A 21,566-nucleotide genomic window follows, 5' to 3' on the forward strand; every position below is an offset into this window, starting at 1 on the left:
GGATAGATGATAGTATAGGATAGAGGATAGGATAGGATAGGATAGATGATAGTATAGGATAGAGGATAGGATAGGATTGAGGATAAGATAGGATAGTGGATAGGATAGGATAGAACAGACGATAGAGGATAGGATAGAGAATAGGATAGATGATAGTATAGGATAGAGGATTGGATAGGATAGAGGATAGGATTGGATAGAGGATACGATTGTGGATTGGGTAGTATAGAGGATAGGATAGGATACGATAGCGGATAGTATAGGATAGAGGATAGGATAGGATAGAGAATAGTATAGGATATTGGATAGGATCTGATAGAGGATAGGATACGATAGATGATAGTATAGGATAGAGGATAGGATAGGATAGAGAATAGTATAGGATAGATGATATTATGGGATAGAGGATAGGATAGGGTAGAGTATAGGATACAGAATAGGATAGGATAGAGGATAGGATAGGATAGAGGATAGGATCGGATAGAGGATAGGATAGGGTAGAGGATAGGATAGGATAGAGGATATAATAGGGGATTGGATAGGATAGAGGATAGTATAGGATAGAGGATAGGATAGGATAGAGGATAGGATAGGGTAGAAGATAGGATAGGATAGGATAGAGGATAGGATAGGTTAGAGGTTAGGATCGGATAGAGGATAGGTTGGAGATTGGATAGGATAGAGGATAGGATAGGGTAGAGGATAGGATAGGGTAGAGGATAGGATAGGATAGAGGATAGGATAGGATAGAGGTTAGGATAGGGTAGAGTATAGGATACAGAATAGGATAGGATAGAGGATAGGATAGGATAGAGGATAGGATCGGATAGAGGATAGGATAGGATAGAGGATAGTATAGGATAGAGGGTAGGATAGGATAGAGAATAGTATAGGATAGAGGATAGGATAGGATAGAGGATAGGATAGGGTTGAGGATAGCACATGATTGAGGATAGGATTGGATAGAGGATACGATAGGGGATTGGGTAGTATAGAGGATAGGATAGGATACGATAGCGGATAGTATAGGATAGAGGATAGGATAGGATAGAGAATATTATAGGATAGAGGGTAGGATCGGTTAGATGATAGGATAGGATAGAGGATAGGATCATATAGGGGATAGGATAGGTGATTGGATAGGATAGAGGATAGGATAGGGTTGAGGATAGGACAGGATTGAGGATAGGATAGGATAGTGGATAGGATAGAGGATTGGATAAGATAGAGGATAGGATAGGATAGGATAGAGGAAAGTATAGGATAGAGGATAGGATAGGGTAGAGGATAGGATCGGATAGAGGATAGGATAGGGGATTGGGTAGGATAGAGAATAGAATAGGATAGAGGATAGAACAGGATAGAGGATAGGATAGGGGATTGGATACGATAGAGGACATGATACGATAAAAGATAGGATTGGATAGAGGATAGGAGAGGATTGAGGATAGGATAGGATAGTGGATAGGGTAGGATAGAACAGACGACAGAGGATAGGATAGAGAATAGGATAGATGATAGTATAGGATAGAGGACTGGATAGGATAGAGGATAGGATCGGATAGAGGATAGGATAGGATAGAGAATAGGATAGGATAGAGGATAGGATAGGGTTGAGGATAGGACAGGATTGAGGATAGGATAGGATAGTGGATAGGGTAGGGGATTGGATAAGTTAGAGGATAGGATAGGATAGGATAGATGATAGTATAGGATAGAGGATAGGATAGGATAGATGATATTATAGGATAGAGGATAAGATATAATAGAGGATAGGTTCGGATAGAGGATAGGATAGGGGATTGGATAGAATAGAGGATAGGATAGGAAATTGGATAGGATAGAGGATAGGATAGGATTGAGGATAGGATAGGATAGTGGATAGGATAGGATAGAGCAGACGATAGAGGATAGGATAGGGGATTGGATAGGATAGAGGATATGATAGGATAGAAGATAAGATAGGATAGAGGATAGGGGAGGATTGAGGATAGGATAGGATAGTGGTTAGGATAGGATAGTGGATAGGATAGGATAGAACAGACGATAGAGGATAGGATAGAGAATAGGATAGGTTAGATGATAGTATAGGATAGAGGATAGGATAGGATAGAGGATATGATAGGGTAGAGGTTAGGATAGAGAATAGGATAGGATAGAGGATGGGATAGGATAGATAATAGTATAGGATAGATGATATTACAGGATAGAGGACAGGATAGGATAGAGGATAGGATCGGATAGAGGATAGGATAGGTGATTGGATAGGATAGTGGATAGGAGACGATAGAGGATGGTATAGGATTGAGGATAAGATAGCATAGAGAATAGTATAGGATAGATGATATAATAGGATAGAGGATAGGATAGGATAGAGGATAGGAACGGATAGAGGATAGGATAGGGGATTGGATAGGATAGAGGATAGGATAGGATAGGGGATAGGATAGGGTAGAGGATAGGATAGAGAATAGTATAGGATAGTGGATAGGATAGGATAGAGGATAGGATAGGGGATTGGATAGGATAGAGGATAGGATTGGGGATCGGATAGGATAGAGGATAGGATACGATAGAGGATAGGATAGGATTGAGGATAGGATAGGATAGAGGATAGGATAGGATAGAGGATAGGATAGGATAGAGGATAGAATCGGATAGAGGATAGGATAGGGGATTGGATAGGATAGAGAATAGGATAGGATAGAACAGACGATAGAGAATAGGATAGACCAGACGATAGAGGATAGTATATGATAGAGCAGACGATAGAGGATATGATATGATAGAGGATATAAAAGGATAGCGGGTAGGATAGGTTGGAGTATAAGATAGGGGATTGGATAGGATAGAGTATAGGATAGGATCCAGGATAGGATAGGATAGAGGATAGGATAGGATAGAGGATAGGATAGGATTGAGGATAGGATAGGATAGAGGATAGGACAGGATAGAGGATAGGATAGTATAGAGGATACGATAGGATAGAGGATAGGATAGGATAGAGGATAGGATAGGATAGAGGATAGGATAGGATAAAGTATAGGATGGGGGATTGGATAGGGTACAGGATAGGATACGATAGAGGATAGGGTAGGATTGAGGAGAGGATAGGATAGAGGTTAGGATAGGGGATTGGATAGGATAGAGGATAAGATAGGATAGAGGATAAGGTAGGGGATCCGATAAGATAGAGAATAGGATAGGACAGATGATAGGATAGGGGATTGGATAGGGTAGGGGATAGGATAGGATTGAGTATATGATAGGAAAGAGGATAGGATAGGGTAGGATAAGGATTAGGATAGGATAGATGATATCATAGGATATAGGATAGGATAGGATAGAGGACACGATGATATAGAGGATAGGATAGGATAAAGTATAGGATAGGATAGAGGATAGGATAGGGGACTGGATAGGATAGAGGATAGGATAGGATGGAGGATAGGATAGGATAGAGGATAGTATAGGATAGATGATATTATAGGATAGAGGATAGGATAGGATAGAAGATAGGATCGGATAAAGGGTAGGATAGGGGATTAGATGGGATAGAGGATAGGATAGGATAGAGGATAGAATAGGGGATTGGATAGGATAGAGGATAGGATAGGGGATTGGATAGGATACAGGATAGGATAAGTTAGAGGATAGGATAGGATAGACGATAGGATAGAGGATTGGATAGGATAGAGGATTGGATAGGATAGAGGATTGGATAGGTTAGACTATAACGGATATTGTAGGATAGAGGATAGGATAGGATTGATGATAGGATTGGATAGATGATAGGATAGGATAGAGGATAGGATACGATGGATGATAGGATATGATAGAGGATAGGATAGGATAAAAGATAGGATAGGATAGTGGATAGGATAGGATAGAGGATAGGATAGAGGATAGGATACTATAGAGGATAGGATAGGATAGAGGATAGGATAGGGTAGAGGATACCATAGGACAGAGGATAGGATAGGATAAATGATAGTATAGGATAGGGAATATAATAGGATAGAGGATAGGGTAGGATAGAGTATAGTTTAGGATAGAGGATATTATAGGATAGAGGATAGGATAGGATACAGGATATTATAGGATAGAAGATAGGATAGGATAGAGGATAAGATAGGATTGAGGATGGGATAGGATTGAGGATAGGATAGGATAGAGGATAGGATAGGATAGTGGATTGGATAGGGGATTGGATAGGATACAGGATAGGATAGGATAGAGGATAGGATAGGATTGAGGAAAGGATAGGATACTGTATAGGATAGGATAGAGGATAGGATAGTATAGAGAATGGGATATGAAAGAGGATAGGATAGGATAGAGAATAGGATAGGATATATGATATTATCGGATAGAGGATAGGATAGGATAGAGGAAATGATAGGATTGAGGATAGGATATGGGATTGGATAGGATAGAGCATAGGATAGGCTACAGGATAGGATAGGATAGAGGATAGGATAGCATAGGATAGAGGATAGGATAGGATAGAGGATAGGATAGGATAGAGGATAGGATAGGATAGAGGATAGGATACGATAGAGGATAGTATAGGTTAGAGTATAGGGTAGGATAGAGAATAGTATAGGATAGATGATATTATAGGATAGAGGATAGGATAGGGTAGAGGATAGGATAGGATAGCGGATAGGATAGGATAGAGGATAGGATAGAGAATAGGATAGGATAGAGGATAGGATCGGATAGGAGAATAGTATAGGGTAGATGATATTATAGGCTAGAGGATAGGATGGGATAGAGGATAGGATAGGGTAGAATATAGGATACAGAATAGGTTAGGACAGGATAGAGAATAGTATACGATAGATGATATTATAGGATAGAGGATAGGATAGGGTAGAGGATAGGATAGAGAATAGGATAGGATAGAGGATAGGATAGGATAGAGGATAGGATCGGATAGAGGATAGGATAGGGGATTGGATAGTATAGAGGATACGATGGGATAGAGGATAGGATAGGATAGATGATCGGATAGGATAGAGGATAGGATAGAGGACTGGATAGGATAGAGGATATTATAGGATAGAGGATAGGATAGGATAGAGAATAGTATAGGATAGATGATATTATAGGATAGAGGATAGGATAGGGTAGAGGATAGGATAGTATAGAGGATAGGATAGGATAGAGGATAGGATAGAGGATAGGATAGGATAGGATAGGATAGAGGAAAGGATAGGATTGAGGATAGGATATGGGATTGGATAGGATAGAGCATAGGATAGGCTACAGGATAGGATAGGATATAGGATAGGATAGCATAGGATAGAGGATAGGATAGGATAGAGGATAGGTGAGGATAGAGGACAGGATAGGATAGAGGATAGGATAGGATAGAGGATATTATCGGATAGAGGATAGGATAGGATAGAGGACACGATTTTATAGAGGATAGGATAGGATGGAGGATAGGATAGGGGATGGGATAGAATAGAGGCTAGTATAGGATTGAGGATAGGATAGGATAGAGAATAGTATAGGATAGAGGATAGGATAGGATGGAGGATACGATATTATAGAGGATAGAATAGGATTGAGGATAGGATAGGATAGTGGATAGGATAGGATAGAACAGACGATAGAGGATAGGATAGAGAATAGGATAGGTTAGATGATAGTATAGGATAGAGGATAGGATAGAGGATACGATATTATAGAGGATAGGATAGCATAGAGGATAGGATAGGATAGAGGATAGGATAGGATAGGATAGAGGATAGGATAGGATAGAGGATAGGATAGGATAGAGGATAGGATAGGATAGAGGATAGGATAGGATAGAGGATAGGATAGGATAGAGGATAGGATAGGATAGAGGATAGGATAGGATAGAGGATAGGATAGGATAGAGGATAGGATGGGATAGGATAGAGGATTGGATAGGATAGAGCATATTATAGGATAGAGGATATGATACGATAGCGGATAGGATATAATGGAGTATAGGATTGTAATGAGGATAGGATAGCGTTGAGGATAGGATAGGATAGAGGATAGGATAGGATAGAGGATAGGTTAGGATAGAGGATAGGATAGGATAGAGGATAGGATGGGATAGGATAGAGGATAGGATAGGATAGAGGATAGGATAGGATAGAGGATAGGATAGGATAGAGGATAGGATAGAGGATTGGTTAGTATAAAGGATAGGAGAGGATAGAGGATAGGATAGGATTGAGGATAGGATAGGATAGAGCATAGGATAGGATAGGATTGAGGGTAGGATAGAGGATAGGATAGGATAGAGGATAGGATAGGGGATTGGATAGGATAGATGACAGGAGACGATAGAAGATAGGATAGGGGATTGGATAGGATAGAGGAAAGGAGACGATAGAGATTGGATAGGATAGATGATATTATAGGAAAGAGGATAGGATATGATAGAGTATACGATATTATAGAGGATAGGACAGGATAGAGGATAGGATAGGATAGAGGATAGGATAGGATACAGGATAGGATTGGATAGAGGATAGGATAGGATAGAGGATAGGATAGGATAGAGGATAGGATAGGATAGAGGATAGGATAGAGGATTGGATAGGATAGAGGATATTATAGGATAGAGGATATGATAGGATAGCGGATAGGATATAATGGAGTATAGGCTAGAAATGAGGATAGGATAGCGTTGAGGATAGGATAGGATAGAGGATAGGATAGGATAGAGGGTAGGTTAGGATAGAGGATAGGATAGGATAGAATGTAGGATAGGAAAGAGGATAGGATAGGATAGAGGATAGGTTAGGATAGAGGATTGGATAGTATAAAGGATAGGTGAGGATAGAGAATAGGATTGCATTGAGGATAGGATAGGATAGTGGATAGGATAGGATAGAGCAGACGATAGAGGATAGGATAGAGGATAGGGTAGGAGATTGGATAGGATAGAGGATACGATAGGGTAGATGATATCATAGGCAAGAGGATAGGATAGGATAGAGGATAGGATAGGATAGGATAGAGGATAGGATAGGATAGGATAGAGGATAGGATAGGATAGAGGATAGGATAGGATAGAGGATAGGATAGGATAGAGGATAGGATAGGATAGAGGATAGGATGGGATAGAATAGAGGATAGGATAGGATAGAGGATAGGATAGGATAGAGGATAGGATAGGATAGAGGATAGGATAGGATAGAGGATAGGGTAGGAGATTGGGTAGGATAGAGGATACGATAGGGTAGATGATATCATAGGCAAGAGGATAGGATATGATAGAGGATACGATATTATAGAGGATAGGATAGGGTAGAGAATAGGATAGGATAGAGGATAGGTTAGGATAGAGTATAGGATAGGATAGAGGATAGGATAGCATAGAGGATAGGATAGGATAGAGGATAGGATAGGATAGAGGATAGGATAGGATAGAGGATAGGTTAGGATAGGATAGAGGATAGGATAGGATAGAGGATAGGATAGGATAGAGGATAGGATAGGATAGAGGATAGGATAGGATAGAGGATAGGATAGGATAGAGGATAGGATAGGATAGAGGATAGGATAGGATAGAGGATAGGATAGGATAGAGGATAGGATAGGATAGAGGATAGGATAGGATAGAGGATAGGATAGGATAGAGGATAGGATAGGATAGAGGATAGGATAGGATAGGATAGAGGATAGGATAGGATAGAGGATAGGATAGAGGATAGGATAGGATAGAGGATAGGATAGGATAGAGGATAGGATAGGATAGAGGATAGGATAGGATAGAGGATAATATAGGATAGAGGATAAGATGGGATAGGATAGAGGATAGGATAGGATAGAGGATAGGATAGGATAGAGGATAGGATAGGATAGAGGATAGGATAGGATAGAGGATAGGAGAGAGGATTGGTTAGTATAAAGGATAGAGGATAGGATAGAGGATAGGATAGAATAGAGGATATGATAAAGGGATAGGATAGAGGATTGGATAGGATAGATCATATTATAGGATAGAGGATATGATACGATAGCGGATAGGATATAATGGAGTATAGGATAGTAATGAGGATAGGATAGCGTTGAGGATAGGATAGGATAGAGGATAGGATAGGATAGAGGATAGGTTAGGATAGAGGATAGGATAGGATAGAGGATAGGATGGGATAGGATAGAGGATAGGATAGGATAGAGGATAGGATAGGATAGAGGATAGGATAGGATAGAGGATAGGATAGGATAGAGGATAGGATAGGATAGAGGATAGGATAGAGGATTGGTTACTATAAAGGATAGGAGAGGATAGAGGATAGGATAGGATTGAGGATAGGATAGGATAGAGCATAGGATAGGATAGGATTGAGGGTAGGATAGAGGATAGGATAGGATAGAGGATAGGATAGGGGATTGGATAGGATAGATGACAGGAGACGATAGAAGATAGGATAGGGGATTGGATAGGATAGAGGAAAGGAGACGATAGAGATTGGATAGGATAGATGATATTATAGGAAAGAGGATAGGATATGATAGAGTATACGATATTATAGAGGATAGGACAGGATAGAGGATAGGATAGGATAGAGGATAGGATAGGATACAGGATAGGATTGGATAGAGGATAGGATATGATAGAGGATAGGATAGGATAGAGGATAGGATAGGATAGAGGATAGGATAGGATAGAGGATAGGATAGGATAGAGGATAGGATAGGATAGAGGATAGGATAGGATAGAGGATAGGATAGGATAGGATAGAGGATAGGATAGGATAGAGGATAGGATAGGATAGAGGATAGGATAGGATAGAGGATAGGATAGGATAGAGGATAGGATAGGATAGAGGATAATATAGGATAGAGGATAAGATGGGATAGGATAGAGGATAGGATAGGATAGAGGATAGGATAGGATAGAGGATAGGATAGGATAGAGGATAGGATAGGATAGAGGATAGGAGAGAGGATTGGTTAGTATAAAGGATAGAGGATAGGATAGAGGATAGGATAGAATAGAGGATATGATAAAGGGATAGGATAGAGGATTGGATAGGATAGAGCATATTATAGGATAGAGGATATGATACGATAGCGGATAGGATATAATGGAGTATAGGATAGTAATGAGGATAGGATAGCGTTGAGGATAGGATAGGATAGAGGATAGGATAGGATAGAGGATAGGTTAGGATAGAGGATAGGATAGGATAGAGGATAGGATGGGATAGGATAGAGGATAGGATAGGATAGAGGATAGGATAGGATAGAGGATAGGATAGGATAGAGGATAGGATAGGATAGAGGATAGGATAGGATAGAGGATAGGATAGAGGATTGGTTACTATAAAGGATAGGAGAGGATAGAGGATAGGATAGGATTGAGGATAGGATAGGATAGAGCATAGGATAGGATAGGATTGAGGGTAGGATAGAGGATAGGATAGGATAGAGGATAGGATAGGGGATTGGATAGGATAGATGACAGGAGACGATAGAAGATAGGATAGGGGATTGGATAGGATAGAGGAAAGGAGACGATAGAGATTGGATAGGATAGATGATATTATAGGAAAGAGGATAGGATATGATAGAGTATACGATATTATAGAGGATAGGACAGGATAGAGGATAGGATAGGATAGAGGATAGGATAGGATACAGGATAGGATTGGATAGAGGATAGGATATGATAGAGGATAGGATAGGATAGAGGATAGGATAGGATAGAGGATAGGATAGAGGATTGGATAGGATAGAGGATATTATAGGATAGAGGATATGATAGGATAGCGGATAGGATATAATGGAGTATAGGATAGAAATGAGGATAGGATAGCGGTGAGGATAGGATAGGATAGAGGATAGGATAGGATAGAGGGTAGGTTAGGATAGAGGATAGGATAGGATAGAGGATAGGATAGGAAAGAGGATAGGATAGGACAGAGGATAGGTTAGGATAGAGGATTGGATAGTATAAAGGATAGGTGAGGATAGAGAATAGGATAGCATTGAGGATAGGATAGGATAGTGGATAGGATAGGATAGAGCAGACGATAGAGGATAGGATAGAGGATAGGGTAGGAGATTGGATAGGATAGAGGATACGATAGGGTAGATGATGTCATAGGCAAGAGGATAGGATATGATAGAGGATACGATATTATAGAGGATAGGATAGGGTAGAGAATAGGATAGGATAGAGGATAGGTTAGGATAGAGTATAGGATAGGATAGAGGATAGGATAGCATAGAGGATAGGATAGGATAGAGGATAGGATAGGATACAGGATAGGATAGGATAGAGGATAGGATAGGATAGGATAGAGGATAGGATAGGATAGAGGATAGGATAGGATAGAGGATAGGATAGGATAGAGGATAGGATAGGATAGAGGATAGGATAGGATAGAGGATAGGATAGGATAGAGGATAGGATAGGATAGAGGATAGGATAGGATAGAGGATAGGATAGGATAGAGGATAGGATAGGATAGAGGATAGGATAGGATAGAGGATAGGATAGGATAGAGGATAGGATAGGATAGAGGATAGGATAGGATAGAGGATAGGATAGGATAGGATAGAGGATAGGATAGGATAGAGGATAGGATAGGATAGAGGATAGGATAGGATAGAGGATAGGATAGGATAGAGGATAGGATAGGATAGAGGATAGGATAGGATAGAGGATAGGATAGGATAGAGGATAGGATAGGATAGAGGATAGGATAGGATAGAGGATAGGATAGGATAGAGGATAGGATAGGATAGAGGATAGGATAGGATAGAGGATAGGATAGGATAGAGGATAGGATAGGATAGAGGATAGGATAGGATAGAGGATAGGATAGGATAGGATAGAGGATAGGATAGGATAGAGGATAGGATAGGATAGAGGATAGGATAGGATAGAGGATAGGATAGGATAGAGGATAGGATAGGATAGAGGATAGGATAGGATAGAGGATAGGATAGAGGATTGGTTAGTATAAAGGATAGGAGAGGATAGAGGATAGGATAGGATTGAGGATAGGATAGGATAGAGCATAGGATAGGATAGGATTGAGGGTAGGATAGAGGATAGGATAGGATAGAGGATAGGATAGGGGATTGGATAGGATAGGGGATTGGATAGGATAGATGACAGGAGACGATAGAAGATAGGATAGGGGATTGGATAGGATAGAGGAAAGGAGACGATAGAGATTGGATAGGATAGATGATATTATAGGAAAGAGGATAGGATATGATAGAGTATACGATATTATAGAGGATAGGACAGGATAGAGGATAGGATAGGATAGAGGATAGGATAGGATACAGGATAGGAATGGATAGAGGATAGGATATGATAGAGGATAGGATAGGATAGTGGATAGGATAGGATAGAGCAGACGATAGAGGATAGGATAGAGGATAGGGTAGGAGATTGGATAGGATAGAGGATACGATAGGGTAGATGATATCATAGGCAAGAGGATAGGATATGATAGAGGATACGATATTATAGAGGATAGGATAGGGTAGAGAATAGGATAGGATAGAGGATAGGTTAGGATAGAGTATAGGATAGGATAGAGGATAGGATAGCATAGAGGATAGGATAGGATAGAGGATAGGATAGGATAGAGGATAGGATAGGATAGAGGATAGGATAGGATAGGATAGAGGATAGGATACGATAGAGGATAGGATAGGATAGAGGATAGGATAGGATAGAGGATAGGATAGGATAGAGGATAGGATAGGATAGAGGATAGGATAGGATAGAGGATAGGATAGGATAGAGGATAGGATAGGATAGAGGATAGGATAGGATAGAGGATAGGATAGGATAGAGGATAGGATAGGATAGGATAGAGGATAGGATAGGATAGAGGATAGGATAGGATAGAGGATAGGATAGGATAGAGGATAGGATAGGATAGAGGATAGGATAGGATAGAGGATAGGATGGGATAGGATAGAGGATAGGATAGGATAGAGGATAGGATAGGATAGAGGATAGGATAGGATAGAGGATAGGATAGGATAGAGGATAGGATAGGATAGAGGATAGGATAGGATAGAGGATAGGATAGGATAGAGGATAGGATAGGATAGAGGATAGGATAGGATAGAGGATAGGATAGGATAGAGGATAGGATAGGATAGAGGATAGGATAGGATAGAGGATAGGATAGGATAGAGGATAGGATAGGATAGAGGATAGGATAGGATAGAGGATAGGATAGGATAGAGGATAGGATAGAGGATTGGTTAGTATAAAGGATAGGAGAGGATAGAGGATAGGATAGGATTGAGGATAGGATAGGATAGAGCATAGGATAGGATAGGATTGAGGGTAGGATAGAGGATAGGATAGGATAGAGGATAGGATAGGGGATTGGATAGGATAGATGACAGGAGACGATAGAAGATAGGATAGGGGATTGGATAGGATAGAGGAAAGGAGACGATAGAGATTGGATAGGATAGATGATATTATAGGAAAGAGGATAGGATATGATAGAGTATACGATATTATAGAGGATAGGACAGGATAGAGGATAGGATAGGATAGAGGATAGGATAGGATACAGGATAGGATAGGATAGAGGATAGGATAGGATAGAGGATAGGTTAGGATAGAGGATAGGATAGGATAGAGGATAGGATAGGATAGAGGATAGGATAGGATAGAGGATGGGATAGGATAGAGTATAGAATAGGATAGAGCATAGGATAGGATAGGATTGAGGGTAGGATAGGATAGAGGATATTATAGGATAGAGGATATGATACGATAGCGGATAGGATATAATGGAGTATAGGATAGTAATGAGGATAGGATAGCGTTGAGGATAGGATAGGATAGAGGATAGGATAGAGGATTGGTTAGTATAAAGGATAGGAGAGGATAGAGGATAGGATAGGATTGAGGATAAGATAGGATAGAGGATAGGATAGGATAGAGGATAGGATAGGATAGAGGATAGGATAGGATAGAGGATACGATATTATAGAGGATAGGATAGGATAGAGGATAGGATAGGATACAGGATAGGATAGGATAGAGGATAGGATAGGATAGAGGATAGGATAGGATAGAGGATAGGATAGGATAGAGGATAGGATAGGATAGAGGATAGGATAGGATAGAGGATAGGATAGGATAGAGGATAGGATAGGATAGAGGATAGGATAGGATAGAGGATAGGAGAGAGGATTGGTTAGTATAAAGGATAGAGGATAGGATAGAGGATAGGATAGAATAGAGGATATGATAAAGGGATAGGATAGAGGATTGGATAGGATAGAGCATATTATAGGATAGAGGATATGATACGATAGCGGATAGGATATAATGGAGTATAGGATAGTAATGAGGATAGGATAGCGTTGAGGATAGGATAGGATAGAGGATAGGATAGGATAGAGGATAGGTTAGGATAGAGGATAGGATAGGATAGAGGATAGGATGGGATAGGATAGAGGATAGGATAGGATAGAGGATAGGATAGGATAGAGGATAGGATAGGATAGAGGATAGGATAGGATAGAGGATAGGATAGGATAGAGGATAGGATAGAGGATTGGTTACTATAAAGGATAGGAGAGGATAGAGGATAGGATAGGATTGAGGATAGGATAGGATAGAGCATAGGATAGGATAGGATTGAGGGTAGGATAGAGGATAGGATAGGATAGAGGATAGGATAGGGGATTGGATAGGATAGATGACAGGAGACGATAGAAGATAGGATAGGGGATTGGATAGGATAGAGGAAAGGAGACGATAGAGATTGGATAGGATAGATGATATTATAGGAAAGAGGATAGGATATGATAGAGTATACGATATTATAGAGGATAGGACAGGATAGAGGATAGGATAGGATAGAGGATAGGATAGGATACAGGATAGGATTGGATAGAGGATAGGATATGATAGAGGATAGGATAGGATAGAGGATAGGATAGGATAGAGGATAGGATAGAGGATTGGATAGGATAGAGGATATTATAGGATAGAGGATATGATAGGATAGCGGATAGGATATAATGGAGTATAGGATAGAAATGAGGATAGGATAGCGGTGAGGATAGGATAGGATAGAGGATAGGATAGGATAGAGGGTAGGTTAGGATAGAGGATAGGATAGGATAGAGGATAGGATAGGAAAGAGGATAGGATAGGATAGAGGATAGGTTAGGATAGAGGATTGGATAGTATAAAGGATAGGTGAGGATAGAGAATAGGATAGCATTGAGGATAGGATAGGATAGTGGATAGGATAGGATAGAGCAGACGATAGAGGATAGGATAGAGGATAGGGTAGGAGATTGGATAGGATAGAGGATACGATAGGGTAGATGATATCATAGGCAAGAGGATAGGATATGATAGAGGATACGATATTATAGAGGATAGGATAGGGTAGAGAATAGGATAGGATAGAGGATAGGTTAGGATAGAGTATAGGATAGGATAGAGGATAGGATAGCATAGAGGATAGGATAGGATAGAGGATAGGATAGGATACAGGATAGGATAGGATAGAGGATAGGATAGGATAGGATAGAGGATAGGATAGGATAGAGGATAGGATAGGATAGAGGATAGGATAGGATAGAGGATAGGATAGGATAGAGGATAGGATAGGATAGAGGATAGGATAGGATAGAGGATAGGATAGGATAGAGGATAGGATAGGATAGAGGATAGGATAGGATAGAGGATAGGATAGGATAGAGGATAGGATAGGATAGAGGATAGGATAGGATAGAGGATAGGATAGGATAGGATAGAGGATAGGATAGGATAGAGGATAGGATAGGATAGAGGATAGGATAGGATAGAGGATAGGATAGGATAGAGGATAGGATAGGATAGAGGATAGGATAGGATAGAGGATAGGATAGAGGATTGGTTAGTATAAAGGATAGGAGAGGATAGAGGATAGGATAGGATTGAGGATAGGATAGGATAGAGCATAGGATAGGATAGGATTGAGGGTAGGATAGAGGATAGGATAGGATAGAGGATAGGATAGGGGATTGGATAGGATAGGGGATTGGATAGGATAGATGACAGGAGACGATAGAAGATAGGATAGGGGATTGGATAGGATAGAGGAAAGGAGACGATAGAGATTGGATAGGATAGATGATATTATAGGAAAGAGGATAGGATATGATAGAGTATACGATATTATAGAGGATAGGACAGGATAGAGGATAGGATAGGATAGAGGATAGGATAGGATACAGGATAGGAATGGATAGAGGATAGGATATGATAGAGGATAGGATAGGATAGAGGATAGGATAGGATAGAGGATAGGATAGAGGATTGGATAGGATAGAGGATATTATAGGATAGAGGATATGATAGGATAGCGGATAGGATATAATGGAGTATAGGATAGAAATGAGGATAGGATAGCGTTGAGGATAGGATAGGATAGAGGATAGGATAGGATAGAGGGTAGGTTAGGATAGAGGATAGGATAGGATAGAGGATAGGATAGGAAAGAGGATAGGATAGGATAGAGGATAGGTTAGGATAGAGGATTGGATAGTATAAAGGATAGGTGAGGATAGAGAATAGGATAGCATTGAGGATAGGATAGGATAGTGGATAGGATAGGATAGAGCAGACGATAGAGGATAGGATAGAGGATAGGGTAGGAGATTGGATAGGATAGAGGATACGATAGGGTAGATGATATCATAGGCAAGAGGATAGGATATGATAGAGGATACGATATTATAGAGGATAGGATAGGGTAGAGAATAGGATAGGATAGAGGATAGGTTAGGATAGAGTATAGGATAGGATAGAGGATAGGATAGCATAGAGGATAGGATAGGATAGAGGATTGGATAGGATGGAGGATAGGATAGGATAGAGGATAGGATAGGATAGGATAGAGGATAGGATACGATAGAGGATAGGATAGGATAGAGGATAGGATAGGATAGAGAATAGTATACGATAGATGATATTATAGGATAGAGGATAGGATAGGGTAGAGGATAGGATAGAGAATAGGATAGGATAGAGGATAGGATAGGATAGAGGATAGGATCGGATAGAGGATAGGATAGGGGATTGGATAGTATAGAGGATACGATGGGATAGAGGATAGGATAGGATAGATGATCGGATAGGATAGAGGATAGGATAGAGGACTGGATAGGATAGAGGATATTATAGGATAGAGGATAGGATAGGATAGAGAATAGTATAGGATAGATGATATTATAGGATAGAGGATAGGATAGGGTAGAGGATAGGATAGTATAGAGGATAGGATAGGATAGAGGATAGGATAGAGGATAGGATAGGATAGGATAGGATAGAGGAAAGGATAGGATTGAGGATAGGATATGGGATTGGATAGGATAGAGCATAGGATAGGCTACAGGATAGGATAGGATATAGGATAGGATAGCATAGGATAGAGGATAGGATAGGATAGAGGATAGGATAGGATAGAGGACAGGATAGGATAGAGGATAGGATAGGATAGAGGATATTATCGGATAGAGGATAGGATAGGATAGAGGACACGATTTTATAGAGGATAGGATAGGATGGAGGATAGGATAGGGGATGGGATAGAATAGAGGCTAGTATAGGATTGAGGATAGGATAGGATAGAGAATAGTATAGGATAGAGGATAGGATAGGATGGAGGATACGATATTATAGAGGATAGAATAGGATTGAGGATAGGATAGGATAGTGGATAGGATAGGATAGAACAGACGATAGAGGATAGGATAGAGAATAGGATAGGTTAGATGATAGTATAGGATAGAGGATAGGATAGAGGATACGATATTATAGAGGATAGGATAGCATAGAGGATAGGATAGGATAGAGGATAGGATAGGATAGGATAGAGGATAGGATAGGATAGAGGATAGGATAGGATAGAGGATAGGATAGGATAGAGGATAGGATAGGATAGAGGATAGGATAGGATACAGGATAGGATAGGATAGAGGATAGGATAGGATAGAGGATAGGATGGGATAGGATAGAGGATTGGATAGGATAGAGCATATTATAGGATAGAGGATATGATACGATAGCGGATAGGATATAATGGAGTATAGGATTGTAATGAGGATAGGATAGCGTTGAGGATAGGATAGGATAGAGGATAGGATAGGATAGAGGATAGGTTAGGATAGAGGATAGGATAGGATAGAGGATAGGATGGGATAGGATAGAGGATAGGATAGGATAGAGGATAGGATAGGATAGAGGATAGGATAGAGGATTGGTTAGTATAAAGGATAGGAGAGGATAGAGGATAGGATAGGATTGAGGATAGGATAGGATAGAGCATAGGATAGGATAGGATTGAGGGTAGGATAGAGGATAGGATAGGATAGAGGATAGGATAGGGGATTGGATAGGATAGATGACAGGAGACGATAGAAGATAGGATAGGGGATTGGATAGGATAGAGGAAAGGAGACGATAGAGATTGGATAGGATAGATGATATTATAGGAAAGAGGATAGGATATGATAGAGTATACGATATTATAGAGGATAGGACAGGATAGAGGATAGGATAGGATAGAGGATAGGATAGGATACAGGATAGGATTGGATAGAGGATAGGATAGGATAGAGGATAGGATAGGATAGAGGATAGGATAGGATAGAGGATAGGATAGAGGATTGGATAGGATAGAGGATATTATAGGATAGAGGATATGATAGGATAGCGGATAGGATATAATGGAGTATAGGCTAGAAATGAGGATAGGATAGCGTTGAGGATAGGATAGGATAGAGGATAGGATAGGATAGAGGGTAGGTTAGGATAGAGGATAGGATAGGATAGAATATAGGATAGGAAAGAGGATAGGATAGGATAGAGGATAGGTTAGGATAGAGGATTGGATAGTATAAAGGATAGGTGAGGATAGAGAATAGGATTGCATTGAGGATAGGATAGGATAGTGGATAGGATAGGATAGAGCAGACGATAGAGGATAGGATAGAGGATAGGGTAGGAGATTGGATAGGATAGAGGATACGATAGGGTAGATGATATCATAGGCAAGAGGATAGGATAGGATAGAGGATAGGATAGGATAGGATAGAGGATAGGATAGGATAGGATAGAGGATAGGATAGGATAGGGGATAGGATAGGATAGAGGATAGGATAGGATAGAGGATAGGATGGGATAGAATAGAGGATAGGATAGGATAGAGGATAGGATAGGATAGAGGATAGGATAGGATAGAGGATAGGATAGGATAGAGGATAGGATAGGATAGAGGATAGGGTAGGAGATTGGGTAGGATAGAGGATACGATAGGGTAGATGATATCATAGGCAAGAGGATAGGATATGATAGAGGATACGATATTATAGAGGATAGGATAGGGTAGAGAATAGGATAGGATAGAGGATAGGTTAGGATAGAGTATAGGATAGGATAGAGGATAGGATAGCATAGAGGATAGGATAGGATAGAGGATAGGATAGGATAGAGGATAGGATAGGATAGAGGATAGGTTAGGATAGGATAGAGGATAGGATAGGATAGAGGATAGGATAGGATAGAGGATAGGATAGGATAGAGGATAGGATAGGATAGAGGATAGGATAGGATAGAGGATAGGATAGGATAGAGGATAGGATAGGATAGAGGATAGGATAGGATAGAGGATAGGATAGGATAGAGGATAGGATAGGATAGAGGATAGGATAGGATAGAGGATAGGATAGGATAGAGGATAGGATAGGATAGAGGATAGGATAGGATAGGATAGAGGATAGGATAGGATAGAGGATAGGATAGGATAGAGGATAGGATAGGATAGAGGATAGGATAGGATAGAGGATAGGATAGGATAGAGGATAATATAGGATAGAGGATAAGATGGGATAGGATAGAGGATAGGATAGGATAGAGGATAGGATAGGATAGAGGATAGGATAGGATAGAGGATAGGATAGGATAGAGGATAGGATAGGATAGAGGATAGGAGAGAGGATTGGTTAGTATAAAGGATAGAGGATAGGATAGAGGATAGGATAGAATAGAGGATATGATAAAGGGATAGGATAGAGGATTGGATAGGATAGAGGATAGGATAGAGGATTGGTTACTATAAAGGATAGGAGAGGATAGAGGATAGGATAGGATTGAGGATAGGATAGGATAGAGCATAGGATAGGATAGGATTGAGGGTAGGATAGAGGATAGGATAGGATAGAGGATAGGATAGGGGATTGGATAGGATAGATGACAGGAGACGATAGAAGATAGGATAGGGGATTGGATAGGATAGAGGAAAGGAGACGATAGAGATTGGATAGGATAGATGATATTATAGGAAAGAGGATAGGATATGATAGAGTATACGATATTATAGAGGATAGGACAGGATAGAGGATAGGATAGGATAGAGGATAGGATAGGATACAGGATAGGATTGGATAGAGGATAGGATATGATAGAGGATAGGATAGGATAGAGGATAGGATAGGATAGAGGATAGGATAGAGGATTGGATAGGATAGAGGATATTATAGGATAGAGGATATGATAGGATAGCGGATAGGATATAATGGAGTATAGGATAGAAATGAGGATAGGATAGCGGTGAGGATAGGATAGGATAGAGGATAGGATAGGATAGAGGGTAGGTTAGGATAGAGGATAGGATAGGATAGAGGATAGGATAGGAAAGAGGATAGGATAGGATAGAGGATAGGTTAGGATAGAGGATTGGATAGTATAAAGGATAGGTGAGGATAGAGAATAGGATAGCATTGAGGATAGGATAGGATAGTGGATAGGATAGGATAGAGCAGACGATAGAGGATAGGATAGAGGATAGGGTAGGAGATTGGATAGGATAGAGGATACGATAGGGTAGATGATATCATAGGCAAGAGGATAGGATATGATAGAGGATACGATATTATAGAGGATAGGATAGGGTAGAGAATAGGATAGGATAGAGGATAGGTTAGGATAGAGTATAGGATAGGATAGAGGATAGGATAGCATAGAGGATAGGATAGGATAGAGGATAGGATAGGATACAGGATAGGATAGGATAGAGGATAGGATAGGATAGGATAGAGGATAGGATAGGATAGAGGATAGGATAGGATAGAGGATAGGATAGGATAGAGGATAGGATAGGATAGAGGATAGGATAGGATAGAGGATAGGATAGGATAGAGGATAGGATAGGATAGAGGATAGGATAGGATAGAGGATAGGATAGGATAGAGGATAGGATAGGATAGAGGATAGGATAGGATAGAGGATAGGATAGGATAGAGGATAGGATAGGATAGAGGATAGGATAGGATAGAGGATAGGATAGGATAGAGGATAGGATAGGATAGGATAGAGGATAGGATACGATAGAGGATAGGATAGGATAGAGGATAGGATAGGATAGAGGATAGGATAGGATAGAGGATAGGATAGGATAGAGGATAGGATAGGATAGAGGATAGGATAGAGGATTGGTTAGTATAAAGGATAGGAGAGGATAGAGGATAGGATAGGATTGAGGATAGGATAGGATAGAGCATAGGATAGGATAGGATTGAGGGTAGGATAGAGGATAGGATAGGATAGAGGATAGGATAGGGGATTGGATAGGATAGGGGATTGGATAGGATAGGGGATTGGATAGGATAGATGACAGGAGACGATAGAAGATAGGATAGGGGATTGGATAGGATAGAGGAAAGGAGACGATAGAGATTGGATAGGATAGATGATATTATAGGAAAGAGGATAGGATATGATAGAGTATACGATATTATAGAGGATAGGACAGGATAGAGGATAGGATAGGATAGAGGATAGGATAGGATACAGGATAGGAATGGATAGAGGATAGGATATGATAGAGGATAGGATAGGATAGTGGATAGGATAGGATAGAGCAGACGATAGAGGATAGGATAGAGGATAGGGTAGGAGATTGGATAGGATAGAGGATACGATAGGGTAGATGATATCATAGGCAAGAGGATAGGATATGATAGAGGATACGATATTATAGAGGATAGGATAGGGTAGAGAATAGGATAGGATAGAGGATAGGTTAGGATAGAGTATAGGATAGGATAGAGGATAGGATAGCATAGAGGATAGGATAGGATAGAGGATAGGATAGGATAGAGGATAGGATAGGATAGAGGATAGGATAGGATAGGATAGAGGATAGGATAGGATAGAGGATAGGATAGGATAGAGGATAGGATAGGATAGAGGATAGGATAGGATAGAGGATAGGATAGGATAGAGGATAGGATAGGATAGAGGATAGGATAGGATAGAGGATAGGATAGGATAGAGGATAGGATAGGATAGAGGATAGGATAGGATAGAGGATAGGATAGGATAGGATAGAGGATAGGATAGGATAGAGGATAGGATAGGATAGAGGATAGGATAGGATAGAGGATAGGATAGGATAGAGGATAGGATGGGATAGGATAGAGGATAGGATAGGATAGAGGATAGGATAGGATAGAGGATAGGATAGGATAGAGGATAGGATAGGATAGAGGATAGGATAGGATAGAGG

This window comes from Halictus rubicundus, unplaced genomic scaffold, assembly GCF_050948215.1.
Source record: "Halictus rubicundus isolate RS-2024b unplaced genomic scaffold, iyHalRubi1_principal scaffold0149, whole genome shotgun sequence".
NCBI classification, from domain to species: Eukaryota; Metazoa; Arthropoda; class Insecta; order Hymenoptera; family Halictidae; genus Halictus; species Halictus rubicundus.